The following is a 23546-nucleotide window of genomic DNA, read 5'->3' as shown; positions in this document are numbered from 1 at the left end:
TGGGGCAAGTCGATCCCACATACTTTGGGAGATCGGGCACTTTAAATTTGGGAGGGAATTGGATGTCCCTCACTAAGCACATGTCGACAGCATCTTTGATATCAAAATCATGCCCCTCCATAGCCCTCAACCGGTCCTCGAGAGCGTGGAATTGTTCCTTTGAAATCTCGGGCTCTCTAATTGTAATCCCCGCCCCAAGGGGTACAGCTTGCGGAGGCTCTTGCTCTTGCTCCTCCTCATGATGGGACTCATGGTCACTGTGTTGAGCCCCGTGTATGTTTTGGTGACGCATGAGTTCCATCATTTGCGCCATTTGCTCCTTGAGCTGTGAGAGCTCGGCTGTAAGCTTCTTATTTTGTTCCTCCAACGCGTCCATTTTCTTGAGTTTCTGCGCGCGCGTGAGGACAGAGAGATGACCAGCCACTTTCTAAAATGAATGCTTAATCTAATTAGTTTATTTATGGAATGAATACACTCTTGACATGAGCTTGGTAACCTTCCATCTTTAAGGCGCTGCCTTTTTAAGACGGAGGTTTACCACCCTCCTTGACTTATGATCTCTCCCCAACGGAGAATCTCAATAGTCATGGGTCTCTTTCACTCATGTCAAGGGGTATTGGTGAGCCTAAAATGAATGGTTATGAGGATGCATGATGTCTTATTGGTAATGATGCACATGCTCCTCTCTTTTATTATATTTTCACACATGGTCTTTCCTCTCATGTCATGATATTTTTCATGCATGGGGGTTATTCTTAGACCTTATCACGAGGTTTATTATTAATGCACAAACAATGTCACATAGACCTATACACAAACAATTCACTCATCCACGAACAGTCACGAGCGAATCACGAGGTAGGGGTATCCTGCAGAAAAGTGCATATTCAAGGAGGTTCTAACTGTTCTCACCGGTCTGAGGCCCCCAAGGTGCCCCCATTATAGGGACCCAATTCCTCTCGTCGTAAGTCGATGGAAAGCTCCAACGCACTGTCGGACTCGAGTTCATGGTTTTCACCTTGAGTGATGTTTTCCGACAACGGTCTACGGGCACCTATAGACCCATTCGACAACCGGCCGTACTAACATCCACTCCCTATGGCTTTCCACTCATGCCCCCGGGTATAGAGGGAACTGTTGTGTGCAAAGGTTTGTGTGCAGTTTTTATTTCAAACAATTGCAAAAATTTAAACATACAACAGTTATTAAAAACCACATAGATAAAACATATTATCATACAAGCTAGGGGTAACAAAGTAATTTTAAACTATTATTTTAGAAATAATCCATCACTAAATGGGACTGACTCTCGAGGCTTCCCCAACGGACATTGGCATTCGCGACGATGGTTGGACTCTTTTTAAGTTTTGAAAAATGATGGATTGTTAGAACGACTTATTCTCAAACTGAGACCTCATCGAACTAACAATTTTATTAAATGATTCACCAATCCATGTTAATCCCAAGCGGGACCCTCCATGGATTAGTGGTTTTCGCAAAAAGAAGGGTTCTTGGAGTCGCCACCAATGTTTTACTCAAAACATTGGAAAAAGGGATAAGGCAATTGATTTTCGCAAATCAACCTTGGCCATTACAACCAGAGTTGGGTAAGGGAGTCGGTTACGTGCGGGGAAGGTGTTAGCACCCCACAACGCCCCTTTCGGGTTCCCTATGACGGATTATTTCATAAATAACAGTGTAAAATTACTAAATTACCCCTATTTATTAGAAACGATTATAAGCGGAATATTTACATGATGAAAATTCTAAATATGCAATGCAACAATCAGAAAGCGGTAAAAGAAGGGATTTGGAAAAGAAACCTTTGAAGCGTGCTTTTATATATTTAAACAGACGTTAGGAGGCTTTTTGGCGCTCCTTCCCACTACACGCTCGCTCGTTCCTTCCCTAAAAATAATTTTTACTCCGGAAATCAAAGAGATTTCCCTTCGACTAGTTCGAATCCTCAAGCTAAATGCTCAGAACTCAAGAACTTCGTCGGATCGGCTCTCGGAGAGATTTCTAGGGCAGAACACTGCTCAAAAACCCCAGAATACTCAGCTAGAGGGTCCAGAAGTCTGGAAAAAGTGTGGGAGGACGTGCCAATGACGTCCTATTTATAGGATTGAGGCGCAATACGGCCTGGGAGGTCAATACGGCCCGTACTGGGTTTTTGAACTACAGTACGGCCGTATTGAATTTGGTACGGTCGTACTGAAGTTCAAAAACTTCAGTACGGCCGTATTGATTTCACTACGGCCCGTACTGAAGTTTTTTGAACTACAGTACGGCCGTATTGAATTTGGTACGGCCGTACTGAAGTTCAAAAACTTCAGTACGGCCGTATTGAGTTCACTACGGCCGTATTGCAGTTCAAATGGCTCAGTACGGCCGTACTGAACCTCTGGGAGGGTGTATTGAGCTCCAATCCTCGCACACCCTTATTCTAAGCTACTCTAAGACTTCTAAACCTACAAAGAATCATCCTAGGGTCTTCCAGGAGTCCTTCCGGCTGACTTTCCTTCGGTCTTCGAGAGTCTTTGAGCTTTATTTCCGACCCGGACAATTTTAGGGGTCTACACCGAGTTATACTCCTCAACCGAATGATGGAAGATTCATGAAAATGATAAGACCAGGAATGTTTTCCTACCAAAGCCAGGAGTGGCTTCCAAAATAATACTCATCAATAAATATTGAGCAAATAACATCATCATGGGATGGGATCCCTCCACCAATGATGACAACAAAAGATAAAATAGAAAAAGGCAAGCTTCGTACATGTCGAAAAAGCCGAAGCATTTAGAAAAACAGCAGAAAAAGGCAAGCTTCAAATATGAAAAGGCCGAAGCTAAACAAAGATACAAAATTCAAAAAAACCCACCACAAGAAGACGCCTGGAGAGGCATCACAATACTCACGTGGCAGGGCAACACTGGAATCCCTGCTAGCCATCCAATTCTCTGCTCACCAACACAGGGGCACATCAAACCTCTCCTGCCCATCTACCTAGGGGCAGTCTTTCATCCTACAATGCCAATGAGAAGACATCAAGTACAAGTATAAAAAGGATTACCTGACCTTAGTGAAAGGGTTGCTAGATCCCCAAAACTAGAACAAAATGGGTTACCTGACCTTAGTGAAAGGGTTGCTAGATCCCCAAAACTAGTACAAACAGAGTTACCTGACCTTAGTGAAAGGGTTGCTAGATCCTTAAAACTAGTACAAAGAGGGTTACCTGACCTTAGTGAAAGGGTTGCTAGATCCCCAAAACTAGTACGAAGAGGGTTACCTTACCTTGGTAAAAGGGTTGCTAGATCCCCAAAACTAGTACAAAGAGGGTTACCTGACCTTAGTAGTTGGCCAATTGAAGCCTTAAAATACCAGTCCAGCTTGGAGAGGCTGAGCTACGAAACTACTTCAACAACAAAGAGGGTTACCTGACCTTAGAGTGGGTCGGCTAAAGCCTTAAAATATCAGTCCAGCTTGGAGAGGCTGAGCTACGAAACTACTTCAACAACAAAGAGGGTTACCTGACCTTAGAGTGGGCCAGCTGAAGCCTTAAAATATCAGTCTAGCTTGGAGAGGCTGAGCTACGAAACTACTTCAACAAAAAAGAGGGTTATCTGACCTTAGAGTGGGCCGGCTGAAGCCCTAAATATCAGTCCAGCTTGGAGAGGCTGAGCTACGAAAATACCCCCTCTTCAACAAGCTACAAATAAAGGAACACATTATCACAAGAGAGACAATGGAGCTTCTACTCGAAGACTGAAGATCAAGTGTATAGTTTGTCACCCGTGTTACCCCATAGAGTATGCAACCCAACACTCAGCTGCTCTAAAGGGTAATGATACGAGCAAATACACCTATCCAAGGGAAGCAATATAGAAGCATCAACACAGAGACGAGAAGAAGACCCGGACGAAATGTCTACGTCTTTACTTGCCTTTGGAAAAGCAACACAGCTATTCCAAACGACAAGTAAAGAGGGGCAGCTATAGACACCCAATTTCATTTGGGGGCATACAAACAACAAGATAGGACATTAGAGGGCCCAAAAGCCCAAATCAACTATTTTTAGTGGCCCAGAACGGGCCATTCCAGAATTGGAACGGGTCGTTCCCAAGTCAGGAACGGGCCGTTCTTGAATTGGAATAGGTCGTTTCGAGGCTCCTAAAAGGCCTAAAAATTGTAGGTTGGAACGGGCCGTTCTAGACCAGAACGGGTCGTTCCAAAGCAATCAAAGGGCCTAAAAAACTTGGTCTTGAACGGGCCGTTCCTAAACCAGAACGGGCCGTTCCAAAAGGTTAAAAAGGCCTAACAAACCTAGTTTGGAATGGGCCGTTCTGGGAAGGGAATTTAGTGTTAATTTGTACCCTGGAACGGTTTGTTCTCATTTTAGAACGGGTCATTCTGGTTTCCTGAACGGACCGTTCTAATTTTAGAACAGGTCGTTCTAGGGTGCAAAATTAACACATAACATTCGGATCCAGAACGAGCCGTTCCGAATCTAGAACGGGTCTTTCCGGCCCACATCTGATGCCTATAAATAGAAATATCGGGCACAGTTCTCAAGGACCAAATTTCATCCAGACTCCTTAGAGCTCAAAATTTCTCTCTTTTTCTCTTTCTCTCTCTTTTGTATTTCTTAAGATTTTGTGAGCCACATTGTAGTGTGAAAGGTTGCCACAAAGCACCTAAAATCTTCCTATTTTGAAGATTCAATAGAGCTCATTCAAGAGGTATTTCAGTTAATCTCTTTCTCTCTTTTTTATTTCTTGTCTATAATAAATATTGTTATAATAAAATTAATCATGTAGACATTTTAGGGTTAATTGTATAATTTAAATTTCAAGTATGTAAATAATTATTAATAAAAGGGGATTTCATATTTCTATTATTATCATTTATAATACTAACTTCGTCATAGGATACCAATTAAGGGCGTTGTAGGGGTGCTTAATACCTTCCCTACACGTAACCGACCCCCGAACCCAATTCTGGTTATCAAGGCCATTATTGGATTTTAAAAAAAAAACTTTTCTTTTTCCAATGTTTTGAGTAAAACATTGGTGTCGACTCCATGAACTCATTTTTCAAAACCATTAATTAAGAATTAGTCTGGTGTCCGGGCATTCCTTAATTGATGAGACTTTCAAAAGGATGTCTAAATCATTAGTCGCGAGATCGGAAATTTTCAGGTTGCGACACTTTCTAATGGGGTTGAAAATATTTTACAAGAATTTGATGACCTATTTCCTCAAGAAATTCCAAGTTGACTTCCACCTTTAAGAAGGATACAATATCAAATTGACTTGATGCTTGGGGCTAGCCTACCTAATAGGCCTGACTATAAGACTAACCCCAAGAAACAAAAGAGATTGGCACTCAAGTTGAAAACTTGATAAATAAGAGTTGGGTTCAAAAAAGCCTTAGCCCTTGTGTTGTGTTTGTTCTAAGTTCCCGAGAAAGATGGTACTTTGAGAATGTGCAAAGATTGTAAGCCATTAATAATATAACTATTAAGTATAGACATTCAATCCCTAGGCTAGATAATATGTTAGATGAGTTCCGTGGAGCACTCATATGTTCTAACATTGACCTTAAAAGTGGTTACCACCAAATAAGAATCAAAGAAAGTGATGAATGGAAAACCATTTTTAAGACCAAGTTTGGATTGTATGAATGGTTAGTCCTGCCTTTTGGCTTGACCAATGCTCCTAGCATTTTCATGAGGTTAATAAACCATGTTATTAGGGATTGTATAGGTAGGTTTGTAGTAGTATATTTTGATGATATCCTTATTTATATTAATAGCCTTAATGAACATATAAGCCATCTTAAGAAAGTTTTAATCATTCTTAGGGACAACCATCTCTATTCCAACTTAGAAAAATGTAATTTTTTCGAAGAAAATGTAAACTTTTTGGGATTTATGGTTGGTAAGGAAGGAGCTAAGGTTATCCTTGTAAAGGTTAAGGCTATCCTAGATTGGTCCATCCCTAGGAGTGTAGGAGACATTAAGCGCTTTCATGGCTTAGCAAGCTTTTAAAGGAGGTTTGTTAAGGACTTTTCTACTCTTGCATCTTCTCTTAATGAGTTGGTTAAGAAGGATGTGTCTTTTGCGTGAGGTGAGAAGCAAGAAAAGGCTTTTCAAAATTTTTAAAATACTGACTCACTAATGCATCCATTCTATCCCTTCAAATCGTTTATCAAACTTTTGAGCTAGAATGTGAAGCAAGTGGTATAGGAATAAGTGTGGTTTTACTTCAAGGTGGCCACCCTATTGCATATTTTAGTGAAAAGCTAAGCGGTCCCACCTTGAACTATCCCACCTATGATAAAGAGCTATATGCTCTCATCAGGGCATGTCGGAACCCAAAAAATTTTGATCTTGCACATAGATAGATTGGACTTCTTTTTAAAAATCTCATTGGTTAAAGAATGCTCGAAAACCAAACTAGTCCCTAATCAATGGTTTAAGAAAAGAGTTTGAAGAAGTCGCCATTGATGTTCTACTCAAAACATCAAAAAAAGAGAAGGTTTTTCAAAATTTTAATAATGGCCTTCATAGCCAGAATTGAGTTCGGGGTCGATTATATGTAGGGAAGGTGTTACGCACCCTACAGCTTCCTAATTTGGTACCCTATGATGAAATTAGCACAATATAAAACAATAGTTTAAATATTTAATTCCCTTTATTAATGGTTATTTACATGCTTAAATTTAAATTACGCGATTGACCTTAAGACGTCTACATGGCTGCTTTTATTTATGGTGATAATTACAACAGATATGATAGGTGATAGAGAAAGACTTAGATGAAATACCTCTTGAACGCTCTTTATAAAAGGAGCTTCAATGTGGTAGACTTGAGGCGTTTTTTGGCTGCCTTGCACACTACAATTATCCTTAAAAATCCCAAGAAATACAAGGAGAGAGGAGAAATAGAATATTCGGACTATCTAAGACTCTAATAGACTAATTTCGTTCCGTTTCAACTCTCCAACACTATGTACGAGGTGTCTATTTATAGGCACAAAAATCAACTAGAATGGCCATTTTGATTATTAGAACGGGCTATTCCAAAATGATATGTTCTAGCAAAAATCTGAATTTGGAATGGCCCGTTCTAAAAATGGAACAGCCTGTTCCAAATTTGAGTTTTGTATGTAACAAACTAGGTCAAAATAGGGCATTCTGATCCAAGTTTTTAAGCTATTTCACTAGCTTGGAATGGCTCGTTCCAAGCTACTAATATACCCTTTTGTGCCATTTGAACCTGATGTGCTTCCACTTGGATGCACATAGGAGGAACTTCAAGTCTCCACGGATCCTTGGAAGAGGCGTCAAGGATTGGAGCTCCAAGGAGACTCAAGGTGGCCGAAGCTTGCTTCTAGCTAAGTGCCAATGAAGAAAGGTGACCTAGCTCTACAAAGAGAAGCACTCAAGGAGGGTAGAGAAGGTGACCAAAGGACTTTTGGAGGGAGAGGTTTCAAATGCAGAAATCTCATTCAATTAATCCAAAAGTAGTACAAGTCTCGGCCATAGGAAGATTTATAGAAGAAATTAGGTTAAGAGTTTAAGTTGGGTTCACCTAGAGTTAAGTAGAACCATGGTATGGTCTACTTAACTCTAGGCGCCAAAATTTGAATTCTAAAATTCAAATTTTGGTGCCAACCGGTTACTCACTCCATGTGCACTCATTTGGATGTGATTTAGTATCCATTTGAGTTGCATTTCGGTCACACCATGTGCATGTGTGCACATGGCCGAAATACACCTTCAAATGACACACTAATGACATTCAAATGAAAGTGTACATCTAACCTAAATTAACCCTAAATCTAAATGGCCATGAAATGAAATTCCTATGTCTAATGGCCGGAAATACAAGGCCCAAACAAAATACAAGGCACTAAGGCCCAAATCCTATACTACCCTAAGCTACCTGGGCTTGGGCTAAAGCCCAACAAAATAAAGTGATGGGCCTTTCTTGGGCTTGGGCCCACTCTTCATGCATCCTTCTTGCCATTGCCCTAGTAGTTGGGCCCTTAGCCCATGGGCCTCCTCCATCATCCCCTCCCTCTTGAAGAGGATTTGTCCTCAAATCCAATGCATCCTCCTCATGGGTAGCTAGTCCTGTAAACAAAGAGAGATCAGAAACATTGAAACTAGAACTAACACCATACTCAGAAGGGAGATCTAGGACATAGGCATTGTTATTTATTTTCTTAAGGATTTGGAAGGGTCCATCTCCTCTAGGACTAAGCTTTGACTTTCTTTTGGAAGGAAACCTATCCTTCCTAAGATGTAGCCAAACCCAGTCACCTTCCTTGAAGATAACTTCCTTCCTACCCTTATTATTGTATTTTTGGTATTTTTCTGTTTGGGATTGAATATGATCTCTAACCCTCTCATGTAATTTCTTAACAAACTCAGCCCTAGATGTACCTTCTTTATGAATAAAAGAAGCCACATCAGGGAGAGGTAATAAATCCAAAGGGGTAAGAGGATTAAAGCCATAAACAATCTCAAAAGGAGACATGTTAGTGGTCTTGTGAACCACCCTATTATAGGCAAACTCCACATGAGGAAGATAGTCATCCCATGACTTTTTATTGCCTTTGAGGATTGCCCTCAACATAGTTCCTAGAGACCTATTGACTACCTCAGTTTGCCCATCAGTTTGGGGATGACATGTGGTAGAAAATAGAAGTTTAGTTCCTAACCGTGCCCATAGAGTTTTCCAAAAGTGGCTTAGGAACTTAACATCTCTATCTGAAACTATAGTCTTAGGTAACCCATGTAGTCTCACAATTTCTTGAAAGAATAATTTAGCAATATGACTTGCATCATCCACTTTGTGGCATGGAATAAAGTGTGCCATTTTGTTAAAACGGTCCACTACCACAAATATGGAATCCTTTCCTCTTTGGGTTCTAGGCAATCCAAGGATAAAATCCATGGAAATGTCTACCCAAGGAGAAGAGGATATAGGCAAGGGGGTATATAGCCCATGAGGTTTAGTGGTAGACTTTGCTTGTAAACAAGCAATGCAACTACTACAAAACCGTTGGACATCTCTCTTCATATGAGGCCAAAAGAATTTCTCTCTCAAAAGTGAAAGAGTCTTCTCAATTCCAAAATGCCCCATGAGCCCACCCTCATGGCTCTCCCTAACCAAAAGTTTTCTAATAGATCCTTGGGGTATACAAAGTTTGTTTTCTTTAAAAAGAAACCCCTCAGAAATATAGTAACCTTGGTAAGGTTTTTGAATACATAAAGAATAAAAGTTAGCAAAATCAAGGTCTTTCTCATACAACTCCTTGATGTCATCAAACCCTAGTATTTGAGAACCTAGGGTGTTCAATAAAACATGTATTCTAGACAAAGCATCAGCTACTACATTTGTAGAGCCTTTTTTATATTTGATGACATAAGGAAATTGTTCTAAATACTCAACCCATTTTGCATGCCTCTTATTTAATTTATGTTGACCCTTCAAATATTTAAGTGATTCATGATCACTGTGTATGACAAATTCCTTGGTCACAAGATAATGTTCCCAAGTTTGAAGGGCACGAACTAAAGCATATAACTCTTTGTCATAGGTAGGGTAGTTCAAGGCAGCCCCATGAAGTTTTTCACTGAAATAAGTTATGGGGTGGCTACCTTGTAACAACACAGCTCCTATGCCAAGTCCTGAAGCATCACATTCTAGCTCAAAAGTTTTAGAAAAATCGGGCAGAGCTAGAACAGGTGCTTGAGTAAGTTTATGCTTTAGATCTTGAAAAGCTAAGTTATGTTTTTCCGTCAATTCAAAGACCACATCCTTCTTCACCAACTCATTGAGAGGTGAAGCTAATGTAGAGAAGTTAGGAACAAATCTCCTATAAAAGCTTGCCAAACCATGGAAGCTCCTAACTTCACTTACATTAGTAGGAATAGGCCATTCTTGGATGGCTTTGATTTTCTCGGGGTCGACATGAACCCCATTTTTGCTTACCACAAACCCTAGAAAAATAACATTATCTACACAAAAAGTACACTTGTCCACATTGGCAAACAAGTGATTGTCTCTAAGGACAAGAAAAACTTGCCTTAGGTGATCCACATGATCACTTAGACATTTGCTATAGATTAAGATATCATCAAAATAAACAACTACAAACCTACCAATGCAATCCCTAAGGGCATGATTCATTAACCTCATGAATGTGCTAGGTGCATTAGTAAGCCCAAATGGCATTACTAACCATTCATATAATCCAAACTTAGTCTTAAAAGCGGTTTTCCACTCATCACCTTCTTTGACTCTAATTTGGTGATATCCACTCTTAAGATCTACCTTGGAAAATATGGATGACCCATGCAATTCATCAAGCATATCATCAAGCCTAGGAATTGGGTGCCTATATTTTATGGTGATGTTGTTGATGGCTCTACAGTCACAACACATCCTCCATTTTCCATCTTTTTTTGGCACCAAGATGACAGGTACAGCACAAGGACTTAGACTCTTTTGAATCCAGCCCTTCTCCAACAACTCTTGTACTTGCTTCTCTATCTCCTTGGTTTCTTGTGGATTAGTCCTATAGGTTGGTCTATTTGGAAGACTAGCCCCAGGCATAAGATCTATTTGATGTTCTATTCCCCTAAAAGGAGGAAGTCCAATTGGGCCTTCCTTGGGAAATATATCATCAAATTCTTTTAAAAGATTTTTAACCACAAGAGGTAGGGAAGTTTCCAAAGAAGAAGTGGCAGTGCAAGTTAGTGTTCCTCTACACATGAGGATATGAGAAGATGGTTCAATAAAGAGAGAAGTTTTGTGTAAAGGTTTTGATTGAAAACTCTCTTCTTGAACTATCTCTAGAGAGGGAACACTGGTCTCTCTAGAATCCCCTTTTCCACTATTTTTTAGGACTTTTTTTTTTCAATTTTTTTTTTCTTTTCCTGCTCATGTTTGGTCTTCATTTGAACTTGATCTGCCATCACTTGTGAAGGTGATAGAGGATGAAGTACAAACTTCTTACCCTTATGTGTGAAAGTTATTTTATTAGTTAGACCATCATGATGAGTTTGTTTATCAAATTGCCATGGTCTACCTAATAAAATATGACAAGCCTCCATAGGAACTACATCACATTTAACTTTATCTTTATAGTTCCCTATAGAAAACTCTACTTCCACTTGTTGGTTGACCACCATATCCCCATCATCATTAAGCCAATGAAGTTGATAAGGTTTTGGGTGGGGAGTGGTAGTCAAATCCAACTTTTCAACCATCCTAGTGCTACAACAATTGCACCAAGATCCACTATCCACTATGAGAGAACAAGCTTTGTTTGAAATGTTACATCTTGTATGAAAAATGTTCTCTCTTTGGGATTGTGTCTCACTAGGTTGGTTATTGAGAACCCTTCTCATCATAAGAAGTTCCCCATTATAAGGATAAGTGACCTCACATGACTCTTCTTCACTTGCTTCTTCTTCATCCTCACTTGAAGATGAAGAAGTAGTTGCTTCATCTTGGCTACTATAAATGTCTTGGCCCCTTAAAATCATAACTTTCTTAGTAGGGCATTGAGAAGCAATGTGGCCTCTCCCAAGACACTTAAAGCACTTTATGTCACTAGTCTTAGTGCTAGTGTGTGAAGTGTTTGTTTGTTTCTCTTTTTCCTTTTCTTTACCCTTGTCTAGGTTTTTAGAGGGAAAAGTGTTTTTTTCAAAATCATTTTTCTTGCCCTCCCTCTTGTAGTCAACCTTAGAATAAGATGATGAGTATGAGCTTTTAGAACCTTTTCTCAAATTTTGTTGTTCAACCTTGATGCAAAGTTGAACCAAATCATTCAAATCCCTATAAGGGAGAAGCTCCACTTTATCTCTTATGTCAAAAGTCAACCCACTTAAAAACCTAGCAATGGTAATATTTTCTTCCTCCCTAATACCAGCCCTCATTAAGTATAACTCCATCGTTTGTCTATACTCTTCCACAGTCATATTTTTTTGATGGAGTCTTTGGAGCTTATTGATAAGCTCCCTAGTGTAGTAAGAGGGAATATGTCTCCTCCTCAAGGCACTCCTTAATTCATTCCAATATTGAATTGGAGGATCATTATGGAGACGCCTATCTCTCACTAGAGAAGTCCACCAATACATGGCGTGACCTTGAAAACTTAGAGTGGCTAGGGAGACTTTTCTTTCTTCACTCACTTGATGGCAAGTGAAGATTTGTTCCACCTTCATTTCCCAATCTAGGTACCCCTCAACATCATCCTTTCCATGAAAATAAGGGAGATCTACCCTAGATTCCCTTGGCTTGGGGGTCCTATGCACCCTTCTAGGAGGTGGTTGATAATGATCTCCTAAAGCAAGGCTATCATCATTCATTGACTCTCCTAGGGTTGAACTATGTTGGGAGCTATGTCTACTTCGGTGCTTGTGGTGTAATTTTTCTTCTTTCTCCTTTAATAAACGAATCTCTTCCTCTAAGATAGCAAGTTGAGCCTCTTTTTCAAGTTTTTCTTTAAGTTTTTGCTTGGCTTCTTGCTTCTTCCAAATCTTAAGTGATCTTAATTCATGTGTTACCTTTGACAAGTCATTGTAATCACTTGAATTACTATCACTTTGAGGAGTAGAAAACTCTTCCATTATAGGAGAAAGTTGCTTTTTGAAGAATGATCTTTGAAAATCAATTGTTTTTATGCAAGGTTAAGACTAAGTACTTAGAGGATTATGTATACAAATTGAACTTTGGAGGGAGATGAGCTACTAGGAGCCACTTAAAAACCAAGCCTCTTCAAGTAAAAATTACTAATCCCCTTTGTAGTTAATCTCTACCAAATTCTTTTCAATGAAAATTGTTTTTTTGATGTTTTTGTGAACTATGATAAACTAGACGTATGAAAGCAAATAAAACAAGTATTAAGCAACAAATTAAACTACCTAAACGTGTCCTAGGGTGAGAGCTTGAGAGATACCAAAGATCAATCAAGGACCACTCCCACCAAGTACTAACGAAAATTGTAAACTTAAGGAGAGATGGTTGTGTACCAAAGACACTCCCAAGACACTCCTTGAAATGGCCAAATACAAAGTATAAACAACAAAGAACAAGTGGCTGGAATGAAGAAATTAAAAACAGCCACAAAGAATTAGTGATGGATTAGTGACCAAATTTTGCAACAAAATTCAAATTGGTAAGGAAAAATCGGTCACTAAAATCCGTCACTAATACTTATATTTTTTTTTTTAAATGCAAATACAATTCAAATTGAATCTCCTTCAATCTTCACGGTTTAATCCAGTCCAGCAGCTACACCAATCCAGCCAATAATGTGTTTATGGTTTGTGTTTAAGTAGTCAAAACCGAGAGTTCTCTAGCTTCCTTTCTCCTCCTTTCCTTAGGCTTCTTTTGATGACCCTTGTAGAACTAGCTTCTAGGAAGATAGGCTAGGTCAAGCTTAGGCTACACTTTGATTAAATCAAATATAGGAACAGCAAAGGATAGTGAGGAAGAAAAAAAAGAACAAGAGTAGATTAAGAGATGACAAGATTATATGACACAAACAAGTAGTTGACTAGAACAAGAAGGAGTTGACCTAGGAATAGTTCTAGATTAGATGCACAAAACCAAAAACACTCAAAAATAGGTGAGCTGAAAATGTTATGATGCCAAAAGAACATATACAACCAAGAAGCAACAATTTAGATTTCAAACTCCTTAATTGGCTTTTGCTTTTCAAATTAGGTTTAGCTATTTTTTTTTTTTAATTCACTTTTGTTTTGAATTTTCTTTTGATCTTTCTTCTATATTTTTTTTAAACTTAGGAGTTTCCTTTTGCTTTTAGGTCAAATTGTTCACACTAGTCTCGGTCACTCTTGATGAAACACTAAAACCGGATTTCAAATTTTTGAAGTACCAAATGACAAGCAAATAAAGTTCAAATTCAAACCAAATTAGTCATGCTTTTTATTCTTGTAAATTTAGAAGGCACATGCACGGTTTTAGGCTCCACAATTCAAATTCAAATTTGAATGACAAACACAAATTTCAGCACACTCCAATTATACAAGATCAAACATTAACGGATTGAAGAATTTTTAAGACATTTTCAAAATTTTGGAAACCTAAAAATTCTAGGAAAACTACTAATGATCTAATAGTAGTTCATGAACTCAATTTAAAACAAAATCTGATGAGCTTATACAAACACTTATGGATCTCGGCCAAATCCAGAAAAATTGATTCAACTAAAAGAGAAAAAAAATTCAAAAGGATCAACAAGCAATGCTAGGAATGATGAACATATAAAGGACTACACAAACTTACTAAACATGGATTCAAAACAAAAATTAAGACTCAAGCAATTTTCAATGACCGAATAAAATTCAAAGAAGACTCAAACAAATCAAAAAGCTAGTAGGCAGAAAATTCCTAATTAAGCACAAGAAGAGAGCATGATTCATGGAAGCATATAACATAGGCGCATATATGAATCATTCAAGCAACAAGAACTAGATCCATCAAATTTTAAGGCTCAAATTAGACCTAGGAATGAAGCAACTCTCATGTGACAAGAACTCAAAAATAAGATGAACACAAAATTGACAAAATCAACCACGGATCATACTACAAAAGATAAGGATCAAGACTTATCTCTTGAAGACAAAACCAGATGCTTTGATACCACTTGATGTGCTTCCACTTGGATGCACATAGGAGGAACTTCAAGTCTCCACGGATCCTTGGAAGAGGCGTCAAGGATTGGAGCTCCAAGGAGACTCAAGGTGGCCGAAGCTTGCTTCTAGCTAAGTGCCAATGAAGAAAGGTGACCTAGCTCTACAAAGAGAAGCACTCAAGGAGGGTAGAGAAGGTGACCAAAGGACTTTCGGAGGGAGAGGTTTCAAATGCAGAAATCTCATTCAATTAATCCAAAAGTAGTACAAGTCTCGGCCATAGGAAGATTTATAGAAGAAATTAGGTTAAGAGTTTAAGTTGGGTTCACCTAGAGTTAAGTAGAACCATGGTATGGTCTACTTAACTCTAGGCGCCAAAATTTGTATTCTAAAATTCAAATTTTGGTGCCAACCGGTTACTCACTCCATGTGCACTCATTTGGATGTGATTTAGTATCCATTTGAGTTACATTTCGGTCACACCATGTGCATGTGTGCACATGGCCGAAATACACCTTCAAATGACACACTAATGACATTCAAATGAAAGTGTACATGTAACCTAAATTAACCCTAAATCTAAATGGCCATGAAATGAAATTCCTATGTCTAATGGCCGGAAATACAAGGCCCAAACAAAATACAAGGCACTAAGGCCCAAATCCTATACTACCCTAAGCTACTTGGGCTTGGGCTAAAGCCCAACAAAATAAAGTGATGGGCCTTTCTTGGGCTTGGGCCCACTCTTCATGCATCCTTCTTGCCATTGCCCTAGTAGTTGGGCCCTTAGCCCATGGGCCTCCTCCATCAGAACCTTTAATGTAATTTAGGTTCATTTTTGTGTTGGTTTAGGACCTTTGGAGTCTCCTGATCTTGTCTCCTTGGCTTTTTTATTTGATCCATCCATCCCGGAGGATATTAGGTGTCTACAGATGCCCCTCTTTACTTTTCTTTTGGATAGTTATATGTTGTTTTTCCAAAGGCGAGTAAAGACGTAGACATTCCATCCGGATTTTTTCTCCTACTTCACAACGTAGGTGCTTCTATATTGCTTCTTTCAGATAGATAGGTTTGCCCGTATCCTTGTTCCCTAAAGTAGCTAAGTTTCGGGTTACGTGCTTCGTTGGGGAATGAGGGTGGAAAAATGTGCCATCTAAGCCTCCGATCTTTGTATGGATGCTCCATACTACCCCTTCTTTCCTTGTGATGGTAAAGTGAGGATCCTATTTAGGTCGTAGCAGAGTGAATATGTTCAAAGCTCAGCCTCTCCAGGCTAGACTGGTATTAGGGCTTCTAGTCGGCCAGTGTTGAGTACTATCTCTCTAGGCTTTTCCCTTTACAGCTTTTTTGTGTACCGGATCAGGAGCTGCGTATTATCGTGCCAGCCTCTCCAAGTCACCTTTTCCATTATGGCTTTGTCGCGTACTGCATCGGGAGGTGAGTATCGTCTCTCCAGACTTTCCCTTACAACTTCGTCGTGTACCAGATTGGGAAGTAAGTATTATTGTGTCAACTTCTTAAGGCTGCCTTTTCCTTTATGACTTTATCGTGTACTAGATCAGGAGGTGAGTACTGGCTCTCCAAACTTTTCCCATACGGCTTTGTCGTGTACCAGATCAGGAGGTGAGTATCATTTCTCCAGAATTTTTCCTTTACGACTTTTTCAATCCATCACAGAAAATAAATGGGTAGCCTAAATGAATACCTAGGAGTAATGGGTATGAATATTTTTTTTTACCTCTTTATAAACGTGATGGGGCAAGTATGGTAATATTTATACCCGCGTGTACCTTGCTAAATAATATTACTTAAATATTTATATTTTTATCTTATATTTTTTATATTATTTTAAATATTTCAAAAAATTATCATTAATTGCAATTTCAAAAATTGTTATGAATAATAATTAGTGGCTTAATTAGTGGATGCCAATATTCATTATCAATCATTATCATTTATATTTCTGTTATGTATTATTTCCTTTATTATGTAATTGTTCAGTTACCACATGTACTTATAAATAGGTTAGTCCTCTCCTAAAGATAATACACCAGTCAGATTCTTTTCTCCATCTCATACTGTCTCGTTTCTTCTCTCTACTTTTTCTTCCTTTTATAACACGTTATCAGCACGATAGTCTTTTTATCTATTGGTGTTGCAACTACAAGAGAATGCTCTGAAGAATTTTCTTGAAGAAAGTCATATTTTTCAAGACAAATATTTAATTTCAAGGTTAGCTATTCATTTTTCATAATAAGAATTTTATCAAATATTTGTATTGTTTACATTGTTATGAATCAAAGTACTCTTGAAGACATTATAGTAGTCCTGAAGACACTATTAAATAAATAAATTCTTCATACATTTTTGAAATATGTCTAGAAGACACTATCAAAGAAGAATGGTAAAAATAAAAATTCTTCATACATTAAGATTTTTTTTTCTCACCAGAAGTGGGAAAATGGTGAAAATTAAATGAAACCGAAATAATAAATTTTCTCATTAGAAGTGAGAAAATAGTATGAAAAGTGAAAAATAAAATAAATTTCACCAGAAGTGAAAAATTTGATATAAATATATTATATTGTATTTGATCCTTTGATATAAATGAGGTCATCACTGGAAGTGAAATAATTTTGTAAATTTCATAATTATAATGTTGAATGATATTTGAGGCACTTATAAAAATTATGACTAGCAAAGCATGTCCTAAAGCCTATTTAGGTTTTGTGTGATTTCTTGAAAAGATTATGAGTTTTCCTACATCTGTAATTTGATATTGTTCATGATTAAATTGATTGAAATAAGCAATTTGTCATGTAATTGAACTCATGTGTTACGTTATTGAATCTTAAAGGGTTTGGTTTCAAATCCTATTGATATAATTGATATTATTTATTTTCATAATGTTATGCGTCTATTATTTTAATTGATGGAGATATCATTGAATTATAATTTGATTGTGATTTGTACATAAATATAGAATTTAATGAAATTATGATCAATGTTTATTTCCTTAATTTTTCGATACAAAATTTATAAGGAGAATAATTTCCCTAATTTTTAGCATTATTTTTTTATCTCCTTAAAGTCAACCTAGCAATGACATAAATATATTTTTATTAAATGATTTTTTTAATAAGTATATTGAGAAAGATTCATTTTTTTTAACGAAAGACATAAACAAGTTATGATTTTTTTTTCAAATGAATATATAATTGTGTTGTATCATTCATTTCCTAAAATGATAAAATAAAGTGTTAGTGAGATATGTTTTTAGATTTTTTTTTGTATGAAGAATTTATTTGTAGATAATATACATGAGATGATATAAAAAAATTAGTGTAGATTTTGATATTAAATTGATGTCTAAAGATACATAACAAGAATGTCATTTTTATAATGATTTCTCAATTTGAAAAATGTATTATATTTTTCATACATCTATTTTGCTCTAGAAGTAGCAATATTTTTTTATATATATAAAAAAAAAGGATTAAGAAATATTCTTAGTTGGTTTATTGTCTCTTGAAGACTAAAACAAAATATTGAGATTTTTTTTATGCAAGAGACCTTTTTAACTAGCATTATTTCATTCCCTGAAGTGAATGTTCTAATGTATTAATTTTTGTCTTCTCATATTCAATAATGCGAGAAATTAATGTTATATGATACTACAAATATAATTGAAGGCTCCAGAAGAGCTAATATATTATCACTGAAAGACACGAAGTTGCATATTAAAAAGGCATTATATTTTTCTAAGTCTTACAGAAACTTATTTAATTTCAAGGATATCGTTTAAATGAGTTTCATATTGAAATAAACAATGAAGGAAATGTAGAATAACTTTATATCACGAAACTCCATTTGAATAAAAAGGAAGTATTGGAAAAATTATTTGTTTTTATCTATGGATTGTATTGCACGTATATTAATACAGTTGAAACACATACTATTATAAACCAGAAGTTTACAAATCAAAATAAATTTGAGGTTTGGCATGACAGGTTGGGTCATCCTAAGACTATTATGATGTGAAAAATAATTAAAAATTCATGTGGACATTTATTGAAGAACCAGGAGATTCTTCATTTAAATATTTTCTCATGTACTACTTGTTCCCAAAGGAAGTTAATAATCAGATCATCACTAGATCATCACTGCTTGGACCAATACACCCCCCATGTGGACCATTTAGATATTTTATGATTTTAATTGATGCATCAACAAGATGGTCACATGTTTGTTTATTATCAATTCGCAACCAGACGTTTGCGAGATTATTAGCTCAACTAATTAGATTAAGAGCTCATTTTCCTGACTATCCATTTAAAAAAAAATTGTTTGGATAATACTGGTGAATTCACATCTCATTCTTTTAATGAGTTGATTTTCCCAACATTAGGGGGAGAACACAAATAGCTAGAAAAAGATATTAGTTGGAATGAATTATCACTATTTCATTTTGATCCTTGTACAAAACAATGTGAACTAGAAGTTAAAAAGATAATTCATTTGCAAAATCTAGCCAACCAATTACCAAATGTATTCACAGATCCAAAAAGGGTGACTAAGTCATATGTACTAGCGGCTAATGCTCCAATAAGAGTCGAAGTCCCTGTTGGACAATTTAATACTACAAACGAGTCACAAATACGCCTGAAGCGTGGTAGGCCAATTGGTTTCAAGGATAAGAATCCTCGAATAAAAAAGGGAGCTAAAGAGCAAAATGACCAAATTGAGGATGTAAAAACTCAAAAAGATTCCTTTGACATAACTAATATTCCAGTTCCAGAAGAAACTCAGGTACCTGAAATTATTGAAAATGAAGAGATCTCAATAAATTATGTCATGAATGGAATATGATGGAATCGAAACAATGTCAATATTGATGATGTGTTTGCATATAATATAGCGCTAAATGAAATAAATGATATTGAGGATCAAGAACCAAAGTCCATCAAAGATTGTCGACAAAGAAATGATTGGCCAAAATGGAAAGATGTAATTGAGGCAGAATTAGACTTGCTTGCTAAGCGAAAATTTTTTGGACCAGTACTACGTACACCAAAAGGTGTAAAACCAATTGGATACAAATGAGTTTTTGTGCAAAAACGAAATGAAAATAGTGAAATTGTGAGATGCAAAGTAAGACTAGTTGCTCAAGGTTTTTCACAAAGGCCCGATATTAATTTTGAAGAGACATATTCACCTGTAGTGGATGCAAACACTTTTTGATATTTAATTAGTTTGGTTGTACATGAAAAAACTTAATTTACATCTAATGGATGTAGTTACAGCATATTTATATGGCTCTCTTGATGCTGACATTTATATGAAACTCCCAGAAGGATTTAATTTGCCTGACGATGCAATTTCTAGAGAAGATTATTCGATCAAGTTGAATAAGTCCCTATATGGGCTAAAGCAATCAGGTCGCATGTGGTATAATCGACTAAGTGAATACTTGTTACAAGAATAAAATGATCAAATTTGTCTGTGTATATTTATAAAAAGATTTGAAAATAGATTTTCCATAATTGTAGTTTATGTAGATGACATAAACATTATTGGAACTCCTGAAGAGCTTTCAAAAGCAATAGATTGCTTAAAGAAAGAATTTGAAATGAAGGATCTAGGAAGGACAAAGTTTTGTCTTGTAGTTTATGTAGATGACATAAACATTATTAGAACTCCTGAAGAGCTTTCAAAAGCAATAGATTGCTTAAAGAAAGAATTTGAAATGAAGGATCTAGGAAGGACAAAGTTTTGTCTAGGACTGCAAGTTGAATACTTAGAAAATGGAATTCTTGTGCATCAAAAGTTTATATAACAAAGGTACTTAAAAGGTTTTATATGGACAAATCACATCCATTGTACAATCCCATGGTTGTAAGATTTTTAGATGTTAACAAAGATCCATTTAGACCCCAAGAAAAAGGATGAAGAAATACTTGGTCCCGAAGTACCATATCTTATTGCTATAGGAGCACTAATGTACCTTGCTAATTATACACGACTTGATATAGCATTTGCTGTTAATTTGTTAGCAAGATATAGTTCTTTACCTACACGAAGACATTGAAATGGAGTTAAACAAACCATTCGTTATCTTAGAGATACAATGGATATGAGGTTATTATATTCAAATGTTCCCAAACCAGAACTAAATGGTTATGCAGATGCAGGTTATTTGTCAGATCCTCATAATGTTAAATCACAAACATGATTTTTTTTTTACAAGTGGTGGTACAACCATTTCATGGTGATCTGTAAAACAAACCATATCAGCCACTTCACTAATCATGCTGAAATTTTAACATTACATGAGGCAAGTCGTGAATGAGTTTGGATAAGATCTGTGATTCAACACATACGTGAAACTTGTGGTTTATCTTCTGGAAAAATAACATCGACAGTTATATATGAAGATAATGATGCATTTATTGCACAATTGAAAGATGGATACATAAAGGGAGATAGAACAAAACATATTCTACCAAAAAAAAATTTAGTCATGATCTTCAAAGGAATGGTGATATAAATGTTCAACAAGTCCGCTCAAGTGACAACCTAGCAGATCTCTTTACAAAGTCACTTCCAAGAAAAGTTTTTGAACAGTTGATACACAAGATTGGACTTCGTCGTCTTAAAGATTGTATGCATGAGGGGGAGAAATAAATATTTATGAATGATGTACTCTTTTTCCTTCACTAGGTTTTTATCCCACAGGGTTTTTCCTAGTAAGGTTTTAATGAGGCACATTCTAAATATTGGACATCCAAGGGGGAGTGTTATGAATAATAATTAGTGGCTTAATTAGTGGATGTCAATATTCATTATCAATCATTACCATTTATATTTTCGTTATGTATTATTTCCTTTATTATGTAATTGTTCAGTTACCACATGTACTTATAAATAGGTTAGTCCTCTCCTAAAGATAATACACCAGTCAGATATTCTTTTCTCCATCTCATATTGTCTTGTTTCTTCTCTCTACTTTTTCTTCCTTTTATAACAAAAATTAATATCATTTGTTTATCTTTAATATTTCAATATACTTAACATCAAATATAAACTTAAAATTATTTATAATACTTTTTTTTTAAAATTTATAGAAAAATTCACAATCCATGGATATCCATGGATACTTTCAAATATTTATAAAATTCATGGGTACCCGCTTAACAGATACCTACATGGATATGGGCGGGTACGAGGCTAATTTTTAACTAATAGGGTGGGTACGAGGTAGATTTTTAACTAATGAGGCGGGTACGGGTACCTTACTACCCGCTCCCACGGGCCCTATTGCCATCCCTATTGATACGGTTGTGAAAGTTTAATTGAGATATTTGTTTTATACTACCAATGTCAAAAGATAGTAAATGAGGTTTAAGTAGAATGGGTAAGATGGAACCTCTGGTCTGGCAGATAGACCTTTAGTCAAGGGAATGTGATACGATCTGAACCACGGAAAAAAGAATTTTGATCATTTCTGATAAATGCATCATCATTCTATACAAATGAAAATCCATAATGCGCTACAAAATTGGAAGAACGCAAAACGGAAAAGAAATGGTTGGATGCCACAATCCAAGTGAATTAATGAGTCAATGAAGATTTGTCACAAAGGTTTATCCCTTTTATAAGAACCAAGAGAAGAATAATCTCAAGAGATAACAAACTCATTTAATGACTTTAAAAAAAAAATTTACAAATGAGTGAGCAAAGTCTATTTATAGCTAATCCACTTTAGAAGTGTATTAGACACACTCCAACTAACTAAAACCCAAAAAAAAAGGTTTGACACCAATTCAAACTACAATTGCAATTGCACTATTTTTGCTCAGTGACGAGATTCTCACTCAACTAAAATTGCCATAGAACTAAATTCTTGCTTAATCGTGATATTGTTGCTCAACGAGATTAGACTCTGATGAAATAGAGAGCTATGCTCGCTCGGCTGCGACAGCTGGTTGCTTAGCTAAAATTTAACAACCATTTTTTTTGTCTCTAATGTCATTTCTATTTTCCTAACAAAAATTATTCCTATTGAATTGATTTACACAAAATCAACTCAAGATTATTTACAAAGCACAAAGGTACCAAACTAATCTACTTGGTGACTCCAAGTTATGATCCCTCCATCCATCCTTTCCAGGGATTCTTAAAGCACCAAGAGCCTCTTCTTGAATATATGTTCTTGTAGCGTTTGGCTCGTAGCCCTTGTTATAGGTCCTTTGAAGTGCAATGTGTCCTCTTCAAGCTCTTCATGATCATTTTCTTGGGATGGACCTCTATTAGAGTGTTTGGCATGGGCAACCCCACAAATGACCAATCTTTATTTGATTTTGTATCATGATAACTTGTCAAGTACACTAACACTCTAACTATTGTCTACTTGTTTGTGTTTAGTGGGGCATTGTTGAATCACTGGATAAAGTGATGTTAAGTCCTAACTTTACTAAACACTCAAGAGGAAAAATCTCCATGAAATATCGAGTCAAAATGATTTTGAAAAGTATATTTTGAGCCAAAATCTATATCTAATAAGCATATTACATTATTTTGACTATAATTAGTGAAATATCTAATTAAGTTGTTTTGTATGTATTAATAATAGTATGAACTTCTTATGTGGTTGTATGATTTGTTTGTGTAAGACGTGGATGAAATTAAATTTTTAACCCTATAAATATTTTTATATCCAAATATTGGAGATCTTATGATGCAAAAAAATTGGAAATGCAATTAGAGGTTCAGATGCATGAATCGAAAACATAGAATAGAGATTTATTTTATTAAGTCATGATATTGGTATAAAAATAAGTGGTTTGTAATATTTAGTGACTTTTTAT

This window comes from Cajanus cajan, chromosome 8 (assembly GCF_000230855.2).
Source record: "Cajanus cajan strain Asha chromosome 8, NIPB_CcT2T_4, whole genome shotgun sequence".
Taxonomy (NCBI): domain Eukaryota; kingdom Viridiplantae; phylum Streptophyta; class Magnoliopsida; order Fabales; family Fabaceae; genus Cajanus; species Cajanus cajan.
This window is presented reverse-complemented; position numbering follows the sequence as displayed.